The following is an 18,038-nucleotide window of genomic DNA, read 5'->3' as shown; positions in this document are numbered from 1 at the left end:
CTGGCCTAACCTCATCATTTGAATGATCTACACACTCACCAACCACAATCACAACCATGAGAAATGGGATGAAATGAAATGAAGGGTTGTAAGGGTTATACAGGTAGGACTGCTCTACGTGTTTCAGGCCACGTTCTCTGTATATCCAGTATGCCTCCTCTAACTCAGGAATATTGTGACTGAGGACAAGGCTCCTGACTTCACCTCCATCATTCCTTGTGGACAACATCACTGAGAAGTGTAGGGGGTCAGGTAAGGAAAACAGCCTGTACTTTGGAGTTGTTCAATCTGATAGCACCCCTTACGACATATTGTATCTATTCACTCCAGTTTACCGTGCAGACAAGTCCGAATTGGACAGAGAAAATCTGTTTTTCAAGCTTACGTCTGTGGTTATTTGTTGCTCAAATAAAGCACCTAGATCTTTGTCAGGATTCTCATTTGCCCTCTGGATGAGGGTTGATGATCTTCTGTCTTCCTCTGACAGATAAAATCTATTTTAAACTGCCTTAATAACAGCCTTCCACTTCCTGCCTTTAGACTGACATGGATGGCAAGACACAATCTTATGAGACGTCTTCGTCTCATTTTAGGTTTGATTTCAAAGGGGATTATTATAAGGATTCTTATGCGAGCGAAACTCGAGAAGCAGATAAGCACCCACGGTATATTTGTTGTATAGTAGTGCCTGTGAGGTACTTTGTGTACCTCAAACTTCCTTCCTTGCAATTCTCTAACTACCTGTCCTTTGGCAGTCTGTGTTGATTGATAGTGAGCAGATAGTCACATTTGAATGAAACACTAGGATTCAGAGCCCCATTTAGAATACCTGGTACAAAGATGTCAGAACATGGGTAGTTGTTCTGTAAATGTATTTTATTTTAGCTGTTTTCTTTCACTCAGGGCCCACCACAGCATCAGGCCTCCCACACACTGCTTCTGAGTGGCTTAGTCATAGCTCTGACAGCCAGGCTAGAAGTGGTGCCAGAGCTACTGCTGGTCTGGCGGGCTCCCTCCCACCTCTTACCAATACTGGAGACGGGTGAATGAGTGTTGGGTAAAGGGAGTTCTGACACTTTCAACATAACACAACGTGTCTGTGTGTGTGTGCACGTGTGTGTGAACATTTGCATGTGTGTGGCTGTTGAATAGCTTGTGGGGATAATCAGTCTGTGAAATGGGGATTCTTTGTATATTTAGTTGACTGAATGTGTGTCTGAGCCCCAGTTCATGTAAAGGTCATTCTATCATCACATCCTCCCCTATTGATTATGTTTCACAACTCTGATACTGAATGGACTTGGTTGTGTCACCAACCATCCTCTTGTAAGACAATTTTCCCTGAGAAGATGTCCACATTGGCACGATGTGGGCCCAATGCAGTCTAAAATATTGGCTCCATGTAGGCTGCCGATGCGCCTTATTTATGAAATGTATTTATGAAACTTTGAATTCAATGCATAAATTACATAATTTTCAAGCCTTAAAAGGTATTTAGGGAACGTGATACATTGTATCAGAAAGACAACCACGTTTTTTCAATCATACATATATTTTTTAAAAGAGAAACTGTTTGTCATATGTCACATGCACTTAAGTATTTTTTAGACTTCATCATTGGCAGTGTACAAGGTTTAAAAAAATTGGGCTTCACCAAACAGAACCCTTAAACTGGACCGACACTGAATAATGGTCGCACACAAAATAACTGTGTACAAACCACGCCCCCATATATTAAAATGAGCCCTGCCTCTAGCTGGGTTTGGTGTGGGCTAGCCTGTGTTGGGCTAGTTTAAACTAGCCTGTGTTGGGCTGGTGTGTGATTAGTGTAAATTAGCCTGTGCTGGGCTAGCCCATGTTAGGCTAGTGTGGGCTTGGTATGGGATAACCCGTGCCCACCTAATACCCACATAGGGCCAATGGGGTCATGTTTGCTGGGTTATCCTGCCCTTAGTAGTATGTAACAGAAAATGTCCCTGGACATTTTGTTCTTAAGAAAGGGATATCATATCGAGTCATATAAATCAAGCTTCATCCACACGTCAGGACTTGCTGTGACTCCAGGATTTAAAGTGTGAACTCTTGGATTAAGGGTCAATAGAAAGCATTGAAAACATCCATCATTCGGCACAGATTAGGTTAAGTATGAAAGTGCATGCAACAGCTTTATCCACTACGTCAGTCTCATCATATACAATTAATATGATGTAATCCACTACTATGAAAGTATTTTGGATTACAGCATCCATATGCTGTTAGATTGGAAATATGTTTTATGGCACTACCTCCTGAGACTGCTGCTCAATATACACAAAGTATACCAAACATTAGGAACACCTTCCTAATATTGAGTTGCACCCCCCTTCCTCCTCCCCCTTTTGTCCTCAGAACAGCCTCAATTCCTCAGGGCATGGACTCTACAAGGTGTCGAAAGTGTTGCACAGGGATGCTGGCCCAATGCTTATGGAATGGAGGATCACACAGAACTTTTGGAAAAGCTAGAGAAGGAAATTGAACTTGACGAGAGTGAGGATGAATTAAATATGGTGGCAGGTGCAGTGATGAGCGCTGAGAGGAGCTGAGTTTAGAGGGAAGTGGTGTGATGAGGAAGGTTGGCGTCAAATGCAAAAAGAGGGATACGTGCTCCAGTAGTTCAGAGATGGAACTTGATGAAAGTGAGGGTGAAGTGTCTGCGCTCAGGACCGCCGAGTTCGAGCCTCGTCGATGATGACAAGGATGATTCTGGCACAGTGGGAGTGAGATTTGTGGAGAGAATAGATCCTTGTATTCTTGCTGATCCATATGTGCTGTCAGGTTGGGGACTGTTGAGTCGGTGAAAGTAATACAAAGTGGACTCGTGATGATTTATTGTTTCTTCCATCCAGAGAGATGCAACTCGGGACAAGAACTGTGATTTGCTTTGCTTGCCGGAGCGGGCGCCGTTGAAAAGAGCGATAACGGGAGCAGTATTAAGTTTTCTGGTGTCTGTGACGCCCACCGATTGGGTAGATACAGACCCAATGGAGAGCATGGTGAAACGGAGAAGACATTGTCTGTCCTGCTGAGTTGTTGATGCAGAGTCTCTGCCCAACAAGGTCAAGTTAGGATGTGTTAGTTATCCCGTCAGAGATTTTGATCCGAAAATACTACAGTGTTATAGGTTCCAAGCTTATGGTCATGTTGGAGCCGTGTGTAGGACGGAGATTCCTAGATGTGTGCAGCATACAGGAGGGCATGAGACGAAGGAATGAGTAGTATCGGTGGAGAAAGTTGTGTGTGTAAGCTGTGAGGGTGCCCATGAGGCTAGAGATCTGAGGTGTGCGGTGAGAGAGAGGCAGGTTGAGGTTGCTAGAGTCAGAGTACTACAGAAAGTGTTGTATGCTGAAGCAGTGAAGAGAGTGGGAGAGGAAGATGGGTCCAGGGTGAGGGATCCTGAGAGGATTCCTGTGAGTAGTCAGAGACCAATAGAGAGGGATGGGAATATGTGCTTGAGTAAGTTGGGTTTCTTAGCATTCATAGCCATGGTTGACAACTGTACTGCAGAAATGGAATGTAAGTCACAGAAAATAGAGGTTGTGGTGGCAGCTGCAGAGAAGTACTTGGGCTTGTGAGGTTTTACTGCAGAAGATTTGCAGAGGGCGTTAAGTGGTAGTGTTCTGTCCTCGCAGACCATGACTGGCCTCACACTTCAATACAGTAGGTGGTGGTGTATGCACCTAAAAATTGGATGCGATCCTCCAACCCAATCTCAAAGAAGAAGAAGGGATCATAGCTTTCACCTGGGTTCACCTGGTCAGTCTATGTCATGGAAAGAGCAGGTGTTCCTAATGTTTTGTACACACAGTGTATACTGTATGTAAATGATACAAGTGTATGTAGCCACATTTCACTATGAACATAAAATTGTAATTCCAATGTGTTGTGAATGGGAAACCTGTCGCAATATCTTTAAATCAAATCAAATTGTATTGGTCACATGCAGCGAATACAATAGGTGTAGACTTTACCGTGAAATGCTTATTTACAAGCCCATTCCCAACAATGAACAGTTAAAAAGTAGGACAAATATTTGCTAAATAAAAAGGAAATAGCAACACAATATAATAACAATAACAAGACTATTTACAAGGAACACCAGTATCGAGTCAATTTGCAAGGGTACGAGGTAGTTGAGGTAATACAGTATGTACATGTAGCACAGGAGGTTGGTGTTACCTTAATTGGGGAGGATGAGCTTGTGGTAATGGCTGAAGCAGAATGGGTGGGTGAAATGGTATTAAATACATGGTTTGATGCCAACCCATTTGCTCCATTCCAGCCATTATTATGAGCCATCCTCCACTCAGCAGCCTCCACTGATATTTTTTTCAATGTAACCTATATTTAACTAGGCAAGTCAGTTAAGAACAAATTCTTATTTACAATGACAGCCTACACCGGCCAAACCCGGACAATGCTGGGACAATCGTGGGCCGCCCTATGGGACTCTCAATCATGGCCGGTTGTGATACAGCCTGGATTCAAACCAGGGTGTCTTTAGTGACACCTCTAGCACTGAGATTCAGTGCCTTAGACCACTGCGCCACTTGGGAGCTCTGTAGGTAGGGGTAGAAGTGACTAGGCAATCCGGACCATGCAACTAGGGACAAGAACTGTGATTTGCTTTGCTCGCAGGAGTGGCACAGATCCTGAGTGGCGCAGATTCTGAGTGGCGCAGCAGTCTAAGCCACTGCCTCGCAGTGCTAGAGGCGTCACTACAGACCCTGGTTCGATCCTGGGCTGTATCACAACCAGCCGTGATTTGGAGTCCCATGGGGCAGTGCACAATTGGCCCAGCGTCATCAGGGTTAGGGGAGGGTTTGGCTGGGGTAGGCCGTCATTGTAAATAAGAATTTGTTCATAGCTTGAATACTGACTTGAATAGTCAAATAGTCAAATAAAAAAAATCAGGATATATAATAAACACAGTAGGTGTGTGTGATGGAGTGTCAGTGTAGTATGTGTAGGTAGAGTCTAGTGACTGTGCATAAATCCAGTGCAAGAGAGTCAGTGCAAATAAAAGATGAACAAATATCTAATAAAGGGGGTCAATGTAAATAGTCTGGGTAGCAAATTGATTAACTGTTCAGTGGTCTTATGGCTTGGGAGTATAAGCTGTTCAGGACCCTTTTGGTTGCTGTGCGATAGCAGAGAGAACAGTCTATGACTTGGGTTTCTGGAGTCTTTAACATTTTTTTTCCGCCTTCCTCTGACACCGCCTGGTATAGAGGTCCTGGATGGCAGGGAGTTCGGCCCCAGTAATGTACGGGGCTATACGCACTACCCTCTGTTGCGGCTTGCGGTTGGATGCCGAGCAGTTGCCATACCAAGCTGTAATGCAGCCTGTCAATGGTGCAACTGTAGAACTTTTTGAGGATCTGAGGCATACAGAATGATGCATTGGCTATGTGTAACACTGAGAGTCGATTGAACTTTTCTATTCTCAGAACCCCATTAAGATGCTTTTAAAAGCCACTCTTTTGCACACAGAGATTGTCATGAAAAGCAGGTTCCTGAGAAACTGGTTCCTATGCTCTCTCTGAGTCTATTTCTCATTGAAATATACTTCAGCAGCAGTAGCCTAGTGGTTAGAGCATTGGGCTAGTAACTGAAAGGTTGCAAGAGCTAAGGTATAAATCTGTCATTCTGCCTCTGAACAAGGCAGTTAACCCACTGTTTCTAGGCCGTAAATGAGAATTTGTATTTAACTGACTTGCCTGGTTAAACAAAGGCAAAATAAAAAAATCCTCACCACTGATAGCCCTGTTGATAATATACAGTGCATTTGAAAGTATTTTACATTTTGTTACCGTACAGCCTTATTATTATTATTTTTTTAAATCATATTTTTTCTCTCATCAATCTACACACAATACCCCATAATGAAAAAAGCACAAAAAGATTTTTATACAGTGGCTTGCGAAAGTATTCACCCCCTTGGCATTTTTCCTATTTTGTTGCCTTACAACCTGGAATTAAAATGGATTTTTTGGGGGTTTGTATCATTTGATTGACACAACATGCCTACCACTTTGAAGATGCAAAATATTTTTTATTGTGAAACAAACAGGAAATAAGACAAAAAAAACGGAAAACTTGAGCGTGCATAATTATTCACCACCCCAAAGTCAATACTTTGTAGAGACATCTTTTGCAGCAATTACAGCTGCAAGTCTCCTGGGGTATGTTTCTATAAACTTGGCACATCCAGCCACTGGGATTTTTGCCCATTCTTCAAGGCAAAACTGCTCCAGCTCCTTCAAGTTTGGATGGGTTCTGCTTGTGTACAGCAATCTTTAAGTCATACCACAGATTCTCAATTGGATTGAGGTCTGGACTTTGACTAGGCCATTCCAAACAATTTAAATGTTTCCCCTTAAACCACTCGAGTGTTGCTTGAGCAGTATGCTTAGGGTCATTGTCCTGCTGGGAGGTGAACCTCCGTCCCAGTCTGAAATCTCTGGAAGACTCAAGTATTTCCCTGTATTTAGCGCCATCCATCATTCCTTCAATTCTGACCAGTTTCCCAGTCCCTGCCGATGAAGAACATCTCCACAGCATGATGCTGCCACCACCATGCTTCACTGTGGGGATGATGCTCTCGGGGTGATGAGAGGTGTTGGGATTGCGCCAGACATAGCGTTTTCCTTGAAGGCCAAAAAGCTCAATTTTAATCTCATCTGACCAGAGTACCTTCTTCCATATGTTTGGGGAGTCTCCCACATGCCTTTTGGAGAACACCAAAAGTGTTTGCTTATTTTTTTCTTTAAGCAATGGCTTTTTTCTGGCCACTCTTCCGTAAAGCCCAGCTCTGTGGAGTGTACGGCTTAAAGTGGTCCTATGGACAGATACTCCAATCTCCGCTGTGGAGCTTTGCAGCTCCTTCAGGGTTATCTTTGGTCTCTTTGTTGCCTCTCTGATTAATGCCCTCCTTGACAGGTCTGTGAGTGTTGGTGGGCGGCCCTCTCTTGGTAGGTTTGTTGTGATGCAATATTCTTTCCATTTTTTAATATTGGATTTAATGGTGCTCCGTGGGATGTTCAAAGTTTTGGATATTTTTTTATAACCCAACCCTGATCTGTACTTCTCCACAACTTTGTCCCTGACCTGTTTGGAGAGCTCCTTGGTCTTCATAGTGTCGCTTGCTTGGTGGTGCCCCTTGCTTAGTGGTGTTGCAGACTCTGGGGCCTTTCAGAACAGGTGTATATATACTGAGATCATGTGACAGATCATGTGACACTTAGATTGCACACAGGTGGACTTTATTTAACTAATATTGTGACTTCTGAAGGTAATTGGTTGCACCAGATCTTATTTAGGGGCTTCATAGCAAAGGGGGTGAATATATATGCACACACCACTTTTCAATTTTTTTGAAACAAGTACTTTTTTCATTTCACTTCACCGATTTGGACTATTTTGTGTATGTCCATTACATTAAATCCAAATAAAAATCAATTTAAATTACAGGTTGTAATGCAACAAAATAGGAAAAATGCCAAGGGGGTGAATACTTTTGCAAGGTACTGTAAATGTCTGCAAATTTAGAAAAAATTATAAACTGAAATATCACATTTACAAGTATTCAGACCCGTTACACAGTACTTTGCTGAAGCACCTTTGGCAGCGATCACAGCCTCGAGTCTTCTTGGGTATGACGCTACAAGCTTGGCACACCTGTATTAGGGGAGTTTCTCACATTCTTCTCTGCAGATCCTCTCAAGCTCTGTCAGGTTGGATGGGGAGCGTCGCTGCACAGCTATTTTCAGGTCTCGCAAGACATGTTCGATGGGGTTCAAATCCGGGTTCTGGCTGGGCCACTCAAGGACATTCAGAGACTTGTCCCGAAGCCACTCCTGCGTTGTCTTGACTGTATGCTCAGGGTCGTTGTCCGGTCGCCCCCAGTCTAAGGTCCTGAGCTCTCTGGAGCAGGTTTTCATCAAGGATCTCTCTGTACCATGCTCCGTTCATCTTTTCCACTGAAAAACATCTGCATAGCATGATGCTGCCACCACCATGCTTCACCGTAGGGATGGCGCCAGGTTTCCTCCAGACGTGACGCTTGGCATTTAGGCCAATGAGTTCAATCTTGGTTTCATCAGTCCAGAGAATCTTGTTTCTCATGGTCTGAGACTCCTTTAGGTGCTTTTCGGCAAACTCCAAGCAGGCTGTCATGTTCCTTTTATTGAGGAGTGGCTTCCATCTGCCCACTCTATAATAAAGGCCTGATTGGTGGAGTGCTGCAGAGATGGTTGTCCTTCTGGAAGGTTCTCCCATCTCCACAGAGGATCTCTGGAGCTCTGTCAGAGTGACCATCAGGTTCTTGGTCACCTCCGTGACCAAGGCCCTTCTCGCCCGATTGCTCAGTTTTGCTGGGCGGCCAGCACTAGGAAGAGTCTTGGTGGTTCCAAACTTCTTCCATTTAGGAATAATGGAGGCCACTGTGTTCTTGGGGACCTTTCAATGCTGAATACATTTTTTGGTACCCTTCTCCAGATCTGGGTCTCGACACAATCCTGTCTCAGAGGTCGACGGACAATTCCATCAACCTCATGGCTTGGTTTCTGCTCTGACCTGCACCGTCAATTGTGGGACCTTATATTGGCAGGTGTGTGTCTTACCAAATCATGTCCAGTCAATTGAATTTACCACAGGTGGACTCCAATCAAGTTGTAGAAACCTCTCAAGGATGATCAATGGAAACAGGATGCCCCTGTGCTCAATTTTGAGTCTCATAGCAAAGGGTCTGAATACTTATGTAATTAAGGTATTTCTGTTTTTGCTTTGTCATTATGGGGTATTGTGTGCAGATTGATGAGGATCTGTTTTTATTTAATCAATTTTAGAATAAGGCTGTAATGTAACATTTTTTTTTTTTAATTCAAGGGGTCTGAATACTTTCCGAATGCACTGTACCTATGTACTGTATGTCCAATGACTCAGATAGAGAGTTCTGATTGTAGGACTGTGGGAATGATTGAGTGAATCAAGCCTGAACCCAGGCATTGTTTAGACTAGGAGAGGTGGAGGAAGGCCGTGGTGTGTAGGTGGTACAAGGGAGTCAATAGCAGAGGTGTGGACTCGAGTCACATGACTTGGACTCAAGTCAGACTCGAGTCACAAAGATGATGAGTTGCAACTCAACTTTGACTTTAACACCAATGACTCGTGACTTGATTTGACTTGGACTTGAGTCTTATGACTCGACCTGACTTGATACCCTCCCCAAGCCCAAATATTACAAATGATGCTATTAAAAAAAAGTGTGCAGCGCATCAACTCTTCTTAACGGATTACAGTTTGAATCGGACAGCAGCCAATCAATTTCCAACTTTGTTCGACATTTGAAGCTGCACAAAGAACTGTAAGTCGTGGCTAATATAGCCGACAGCTATACATTTTATTACTTTACTGGTGTATCATGTAGGCTAACATAACGTTAAATCAATGAGCCTCCACAAAGTCAGTCAGTGCGGGAACGTGATCATTGCACCCAAGATTGAGCTACAACTGGCTAGGCAGTTGGAAGCCTAAATCCTGCCTGATGTTACTGCTGTTCCTAAAACCATTGACGTATGTTAGTTAGCCTACTGTAACCACATACAGAGAGAGAGTGTGTGTGTTTAAGGTTGGGCGATTGTGTACAAGCCTACATCGCCCGATTGAGCCCCATAGCGATCCTCGATTGTTGATCACTATTGGGGGGGGTGTCTTTCTCATGGCTAACCATGTATTCCCATGGACATATAATGTTTATTTGGAAAGTAATACAGTTTTTTTTAAGCATTCATGATTTGCGTAAATGTAATAAACCATTACTCTTGTTAAAAATATGAAATGGTGTGACATTTGGTGAAGAGCACATTATGACTTGTTTAGGACTCGAAACTCAAAGTTTAGGACTTGATACTTGACGTTCTTGACTTGAGACTTGACTCAGACTTGCCTGTCTTGACTTGGGACTTGAGTGCTAAGACTTGAGACTTACTTGTGACTTGTAAAACAATGACTTGGTCCCACCTCTGGTCAATAGCGAGTGAAGATCCCAGGAAAATGACATCACCATGACCAAAGCAGGACCTCAGGATCTTGCGTCATCACGTGACGAGGCTAGCATTAGGGGACATGTCTCACCCTGGGTGCGTATCATAGACTTAAGATAGCTCAGTTGGTACAGCATTGCGCTTGTAACGCCAGGGCAGTGGATTCGATACCCAGGACCACCCATTTGTAAAATGCATGCATGGATAAAAGCATTTGCTAAATGGCATATACAGTGCCTTCAGAATGTATTCACACCCCTTGACTTTTTCCACATTTTCTTGTGTTACAACCTGAATTTAAAATGGATTAAATTTAGATGATGTGTCACTGGCCCACACACAATACCCCATAATGTGAAAGTGGAATTATGTTTTTGGAAATGTTTACAAATTAATAAAAAATGAAAAACTGAAATGTCTTGAGTCAATAAGTCAATAAATATCCAACCCCTTTTATGTAAAGCCTAAATAAGTTCAGGAGTACAAATTTGCTGAACAAGTCACATAATAAGTTGCATGGACTCTGTGTGCAGTAAGTCTTTAACATGATTTTTATTTTTATTATGATTACCTCATCTCTGCACCCCACACACACAATTATCTGTAAGGTTGAGCAGTGAGTTTCAAACACAGATTCAACCACAAAGACCAGTGATGTTTTTCAATGCCTTGCAAAGAAGTGCAACTATTGGTAGATAGGTAAATAAAATAAAAACAGACATTGAATATCCCTTTGAGCATGGTGAAGTTATTAATTACACTTTGGATGGTATCAATACACCCAGTCACTAAAAAAATACAGGCATCCTTCTGAACTCAGTTGTCGGAGAGGAAGGAAACCGCTCAGGGATTTCACCATGAGGCCACAGTTACAGAGTTTAATTGTTGTGATAGGAGAAACGTGAGGAAGAATCAACAACATGGTAGTTACTCCACAACACTAACCTAAATGACAAAGTGAAAAAAAGGAAGCCTGTACAGAATACAAATATTCCAAAACATGCATCCTGTTTGCAATAACGCACAAAAGTAAAAATAAATGAACTTTATGTCCTGAATACAAAGTGTTATGTTTGGGGCAAATCCAACACAACATATCACTGAGTACCACTCTCCATATTTTCAAACATGGTGGTGGCTTCATCAATAGCCTAAAACACAAGGCCAAATATACACTGGTGTTGCTTACCAAGATGACATTAAATGTTCCTGATTGGCCTAGTTACAGTTTTGACTTAAATCGTCTTGAAAATCTATGGCAAGACTTTAAAATGGCTGTCAAGCAATGATCAACACCAACTGGACAGAGCTTGAAGAATAAAAAAATAAAATAATTTGCAAATATTGTACAATCCAGATGTGCAACGCTCTTAGAGACTCACAGCTGTAATCGCTGCCAAAGGTGACTCAGGGGTGTGAATACTTCTGCATATTATATTTCTGTATTTCATTTTCAATAAATTCGTAAACATTTCTAAAAACATGTTTTTCCACTCGGTCATTATAGGGTATTGTGTGTACGTGGGCAAGATTTTTTTTAAATGTAGAATTCAGGCTTTAACACAAAAAAATGTTGAGTAAGTCAAGGGGTATCAATACTTTGAGGGCACTGTATACAGTGGGGGAAAAAAGTATTTGATCCCCTGCTGATTTTGTACGTTTGCCCACTGATAAAGAAAGGATCAGTCTATAATTTTAATGGTAGGTTTATTTGAACAGTGAGAGACAGAATAACAACAAAAAAATCCAGAAAAACGCATGGCAAAAATGTTATAAAATGATTTGCATTTTAATGAGGGAAATAAGTATTTGACCCCTCTGCAAAACATGACTTAGTACTTGGTGGCAAAACCCTTGTTGGCAATCACAGAGGTCAGACGTTTCTTGTAGTTGGCCACCAGGTTTGCACACATCTCAGGAGGGATCTTCTCCAAGTCATTGAGGTTTCGAGGCGGACTTTTGGCAACTCGAACCTTCAGCTCCCTCCACAGATTTTCTATGGGATTAAGGTCTGGAGACTGGCTAGGCCACTCCAGGACCTTAATGTGCTTCTTCTTGAGCCACTCCTTTGTTGCCTTGGCCGTGTGTTTTTGGTCATTGTCATGCTGGAATACCCATCCACGACCCATTTTCAATGCCCTGGCTGAGGGAAGGATGTTCTCACCCAAGATTTGGCGCCGTCCATCGTCCCTTTGATGCGGTGAAGTTGTCCTGTCCCCTTAGCAGAAAAACACCCCCAAAGCATAATGTTTCCACCTCCATGTTTGACGGTGGAGATGGTGTTCTTGGGGTCATAGGCTGCATTCCTCCTCCAAACACGGCGAGTTGAGTTGATGCCAAAGAGCTCCATTTTGGTCTCATCTGACCACAACACTTTCACCAGTTGTCCTCTGAATCATTCAGATGTTCATTGGCGAACTTCAGACAGGCATGTATATGTATTCTTGAGCAGGGGGACCTTGCGGGCGCTGCAGGATTTCAGTCCTTCACGGCGTAGTGTGTTACCAATTGTTTTCTTGGTGACTATGGTCCCAGCTGCCTTGAGATCATTGACAAGATCCTCCCGTGTAGTTCTGGGCTGATTCCTCACCGTTCTCATGATCAACCCCACGAGGTGAGATCTTGCATGGAGCCCCAGGCCGAGGGACATTGACAGTTCTTTTGTGTTTCTTCCATTTGCGAATAATCGCACCAAATGTCACCTTCTCACCAAGCTGCTTGGCGATGGTCTTGTAGCCCATTCCAGCCTTGTGTAGGTCTACAATCTTGTCCCTGACATCCTTGGAGATCTATTTGGTCTTGGCCATGGTGGAGAGTTTGGAAACTGATTGATTGATTGCTTCTGTGGACAGGTGTCTTTTTTACAGGTAACAAGCTGTGGTTAGGAGCACTCCCTTTAAGAATGTGCTCCTAACCTCAGCTCGTTACCTGTATAAAAGACACCTGGGAGCCAGAAATCTTGCTGATTGAGAGGGGGTCAAATACTTATTTCCCTTATTAAAATACAAATCAATTTATAACATTTTTGACATGCATTTTTCTGGATTTTTTTGTTGTTATTCTGTCTCTCACTGTTCAAATAAACCTACCATTAAAATTATAGACTGATCCTTTCTTTATCTGTGGGCAAACGTACAAAATCAGCAGGGGATCAAATACTTTTCCCCCCCACTGTATGTCCACATCGTATAATTTCATCTGTCCCATTATGGCGTCTGTGAGAGAACAGGCAGCGCCATTGAGACCCTCTCCATTTTGAAGTAGTCAATTTTCTTCTTCTACTCCTTCTATGAGTTGGCAAACAAACTGAAAGGTGCATACTGCCACCTGGAATGTGTTGTTTGAACAGGTATAAAGACAATGTTGGCGATTTACAGTTAGGGAGTGTTTGCTCACGAGTATAATTCATTGGCTGACCCCTCCTGGTGACCTGGATGGAATAATGTGATCCTTCCTTAACCAGAGGAAGAGGCGAAGCGAGAGGGAATCAGCTCCAGTCAAAATCTGTCCAAGGCGGAATACAGCAATAAGCAGACCAATAAATAGACAGCCTGCCTTCCCTCCTTTGGGAGAATGACTCCCATTGTTAGGGCGGAGACAAGAACATCTCGTCAGTATATACAGTATCTCTGCATTAACCCATAGGAAGTCCCACCCAATTGACTACTTCAAAATGGTGAAAGTCCTCAATTGCACTGCCCATGCTAAAACGGGCTTTTGGGCACTACAGTCCCCCATCTATCTATATGGTGCTATTATGTGACAAGTATTCATTCCCCTGCTGGTGCCAACATAGTAGTAGACTTGAATTCAGGATCTAAAAATGCCTAATTTTCATCATCTATTGATCATATTGTTCTATTATTGAAGACATTGTACATTTGTTTTCATTTTCTATCCCAATGTGCAATCAATTATATAATGGTTCACTAGCTACATTCCCCATAATTCCTGTTGCACAGCTACCCACTGACCAAAAAAAGAGGAGGAGCTGTGTGGCTACGTATGTGGTAACAACGTTTTCTTGTTGCAATGAGCAGCGCAACGTGAGGGTGGCAGCAGTGGGAATACTTTCCCAACAATATAGCAAACACAGTGTGTGATATCGATGTTTCAGCAGCCTGTCTGGGAATAGTGTATCGCGCAAGCGAAGGAGTACGTGGCAGAATTATCGGCATATCCTCAGATTTGGCATGTCTGTAGCTAGCTGAGCGATCTTTCGTACTACGCGCGACGACTAGACAGAGAGCCAGGATGGAGCATCTTTTCTAAACAGCCCTCGCGCTATCTGCTGCGGTTGAAGTGGTGTGGGACCGATGAACGTGTCTATACGCTGACTTTCTATGAATGAAGCGTTTGGTGTTTTCAGACCAGGCATAAACGTTTTGTAATTCAGAGAGAAAGGATGATATTGGTTTCGACTGCAGTTCGCAACAAACCCGGATACAAGAGCGGAAAAAAAGTGCCGTACCACAAGCAGTGTCGACTTACTTTGGTGAGCTGTCAGAGGGGTAGAAACACTAACGTTAGAGGGATTCGGTTTCTGTGATGGTATGCCGCAGGTGATGTGACCGTAATGTTTGCCGAATTAAAACGGGTATTGATTTACAGGAAACGACAGAACACTCAGAAGTCCCCCCCCCGAGTTTCATTACAAGTATGTTACAATGTCGTTAACTTAGCTAGCTGCATTTTCTTTTTTGTTGGTAGTTTGCTACTAGCTAACGTTAGCTGTCTATACCTAGACGTAAAGTACATTTGCCGAATTATTTTCACGTAACATTAGTTAACGTTTGATTATTTGGTAATGTTTGTTCCGTTAGCTAACTACACATTGTTACAGCGGTGATATGAACGCTTCCGTACATCCCGTTACATTAACTAACTAGTGTAAAATATAGCAGGCAAACTTTCAAATAACCTGTTCTTGGCGATACTTTAAGTTCTCAATTCGGGAGAAAAGTATATCTTATACATATCCGTGTCCAGTTGCAGGTGGTCCTCCCAAAACCAGATAATATTCAGAAAAGTATCAAATCCACGTTTTGTAGAGTTAGAAATGCCTCTTGCATGTGTGTAGATCTTTGTTTTGGTCGCACTGTGAAGCGCTGCCATTTAGTTCCGCACGTGGCCCCGACTAGTTCCTGAAAAGATGTTGGGAAATGCAAGAACTCTGGCAACTGAAATGTCATGGGAACTCCTCACTCGGCGCCAAACGTGGATTTAATATATTTCTGAATATTCTCTGTTTTTTGGAGAACCACCTGCAACTGGGCACGACATGTATAAGATACACTTTTTGCCGGAGTCGAGAGAATTAAAGTATTGCCAAGAAGAGGTTAGTTAAATGTGCCTACTATGCTTTACACTAGCTAATGTATAAAGGTCTAAAGGAAAGGTTCACCCATTTTGAATGTTATATTGTTTTTGTGCATCTCTGAGTGATGTTCTATTGATTCCCTGGATCATTTAATGTTTTCATGTGTTTCTGAGTTATTGGCGTTCAAGCAGGGATAAATCCAGCAGGTATGACGTAGCACTGTGATAAAACCGCTCTCACTGCACTGGAAGTTAATATGAATACGACTTTTAGATCGCAAAAACGTCTATCATACATGTCAGATTTCAATACTGTCTGATGTCATAACTCGGGAGAATGTCTTCTCTCAAATGAGCCATTGGTCATATTTTTTGCGATATTCCTACCTCGAGAAATTTGTCATTTAACGGAGGGCCTAGGGTGTATTGCATGGTGCTGTTGCCAGAGATATTATAGAAAGGAGATAAGAATCCAATGAATGAAGGAGCGTGTAACGCCCCACCCAGCAAGACTGCGGACCAATCGTGTTCACGTTGTCATGCTGCGTCACGCGTTTGCTAAGCTAATCCTTTTCAAATTTACTGTATATGTCAAGAAATGTGCCTATTAAGTATGTAATGTCACGATTCCAAAGCTATTCGATACTACAGATGGCAAGTTAATTATCTCCCATTTTGGAAAAGATTTGTAATGTTGAACTTCTGGTTTATGAATTTGGTGCTAATGTTAGGTTTTTGAGCGATTTCCCAATAGACTCCCATTCAGTCCTTGTCCCAGAATCGCACAGAATGCACCGTGCGGCCCATTTACGTTGCATGGGCAACTTTTCCCATCTCCTTAAAAGTATTTCCGCCATTGCGAATGTTAGACTCCACTCTGATGGACATCGATCAGCAGGTTGAACATGGTGAGATTGTAGACTCCTAAATTGATAGTGCAGTTTGTTTAGGCGATTTTTACAGCTAACTAGCTACGTTACATGCTGATATTGTCTTTGGTATTGTTGTGTTTAGCTACGTTTGCTAGCCAGCCAGCCCATTGCATTGCGGATTTTTGTAGTCGACTTGAGCTGCAACAGATTTCCACAAAGATTTTCAATGGTGCTACCAACCTTATTATGACGCCATATAACACAAAAATTAAACATTCGTTCACAAAAAATATTGTGCTCATTTAACACTGTAAATTAAAGGAATAAGTGGTTTTGGGTGGATTGTTAGCTGCTTTTAGCAACTCTAGTATTTACACTAGGGTTGCTGGGAATTAGCTTGCAATAAAAAGGAATAGTCCACCGAAAACTAGAAGTTAAATAAAATTACATTTCAACTTCCTGTGTCGATTGTCTGTAGCCTTGGTCCTTATGCGGGGAGGAATTTGATAAAAAAAAACATGATGGGACATATAATTAAACAGAATGTCCACAGGTGGGTCTGTTGTAGACCCATGCAGTTCCACAGTAAGGTCAGTTCCTCTGCTTACTTACATCATGTTAAAAATATAAGTCCCCCACAAGTTCTTGCTTTTTGTGCAAGTGTGGTGCATATTTAGGACTTTTATTTTGATGTGAGGTAAGTGGACAAGAAGTGGGTCTACAAAAGACCCATGTTTGGAAAGCCTGTTTAATTTACGTTCTATTAGATGTTTTTCTCCATTTCCCCCCCTGCATAAGGACCAACCCTATGGACAATCAGCAGAGTAAGCTGAAATTGAATTGTATATAACTTTTGGCTTCCGGTGGACTATTCTGTTTTTTTTTTGTAAGATAATTCCGAGCAACGTTAGTTTCAAGTTTTAATGGCACATGCTTAAGTACAGTAAAATGCCTTTCTTGCAAGCTCTAACCCCAACAATGCACTAATCAATAACAATGTAATGCTACAAATAATAAGGTATAACAAAAACACACAAGATATAAGAAGAACACAGTAAAGTAAGTAAGCATACTATATACAGGGTCAGTTCCAGTACCATATTTACAATGTGCAGGAGTACTGGATCAATAGAGGTAGTTATGTATAGGGGTAAGGTGACTAGGCCTCAGGATATATGATAAACAGAGTAGCAGCAGCGTATGTGAGTGGGTGTGTGTAGTCAGTATAAATGTATGTGCATATTATGTGTGTGTGAGCAAATGATGGAGTGAGTGTTTGTATGTGTGTTGGAGTATCAGTGTGCGTAGTTTAGGGCTCTGAGTATGCATAGAGAAAGTGCAAAAATAATAAAATAGTCCGTGCTGCCATTTTGTTAGCTATTTAGCAGTATTATGGCAAAGGGATAGAAGCTGTTCGTGAGCCTGTTGGTGTCAGACTTGATGCACCGGTACCGCCTGACGTGTGGAAGCAGAGAGAACGGTCTATGGCTTCGGTTGTTGGAGTCTTTAACGATTTCCCGGGCCTTCCTTTCACACCGCCTGAGAGTGATCCTGGATGGCAGGGAGCTGTCCGCACCACTGGGCCGTCCACACCGCGCTGGTGTGTAAATACTAGCGTTGCTAAAAGCAGCTAGGGCATGGAAGCATTCACCTTTCACCGCCATAACAATGTGTGGCTAGGGCCAAGGAACGCTAGCTAGTGAAAAGTTTCAAGCATGTGAGAAGCTGTCACTTGTAGCTAGCTAGTTATCTTAGTGGTAAAATG

The 18,038-nt window shown here is 42.5% G+C and overlaps 1 protein-coding gene across 6 annotated transcripts in view; it reads left to right on the top strand.

The window, feature by feature from the left end:
• The first annotated feature begins 14,102 nt into the window (after nt 1-14,102).
• The window catches only part of LOC106610784 (palmitoyltransferase ZDHHC14), a 102,045-nt gene continuing 98,109 nt past the window's right edge, over nt 14,103-18,038 (top strand). For 2 of the 6 annotated variants that reach the window (XM_014210352.2, XM_014210346.2), the window contains exon 1: nt 14,103-14,577. The gene's annotated coding sequence lies outside the window, so the exon portion shown is untranslated. Of the gene's footprint in view, nt 14,578-14,693; nt 14,740-15,152; nt 15,421-16,212; nt 16,310-18,038 lie in introns of those variants that run through there. The other 4 variants (XM_014210347.2, XM_014210350.2, XM_014210349.2 and 1 more) reach the window with 4 other exon arrangements.

Source organism: Salmo salar, chromosome ssa09 (assembly GCF_905237065.1).
Source record: "Salmo salar chromosome ssa09, Ssal_v3.1, whole genome shotgun sequence".
Lineage (NCBI taxonomy): Eukaryota > Metazoa > Chordata > Actinopteri > Salmoniformes > Salmonidae > Salmo > Salmo salar.
The sequence above is the reverse complement of the archived record's forward strand: the minus strand, read 5'-3'. Positions and strand labels throughout refer to the sequence as shown.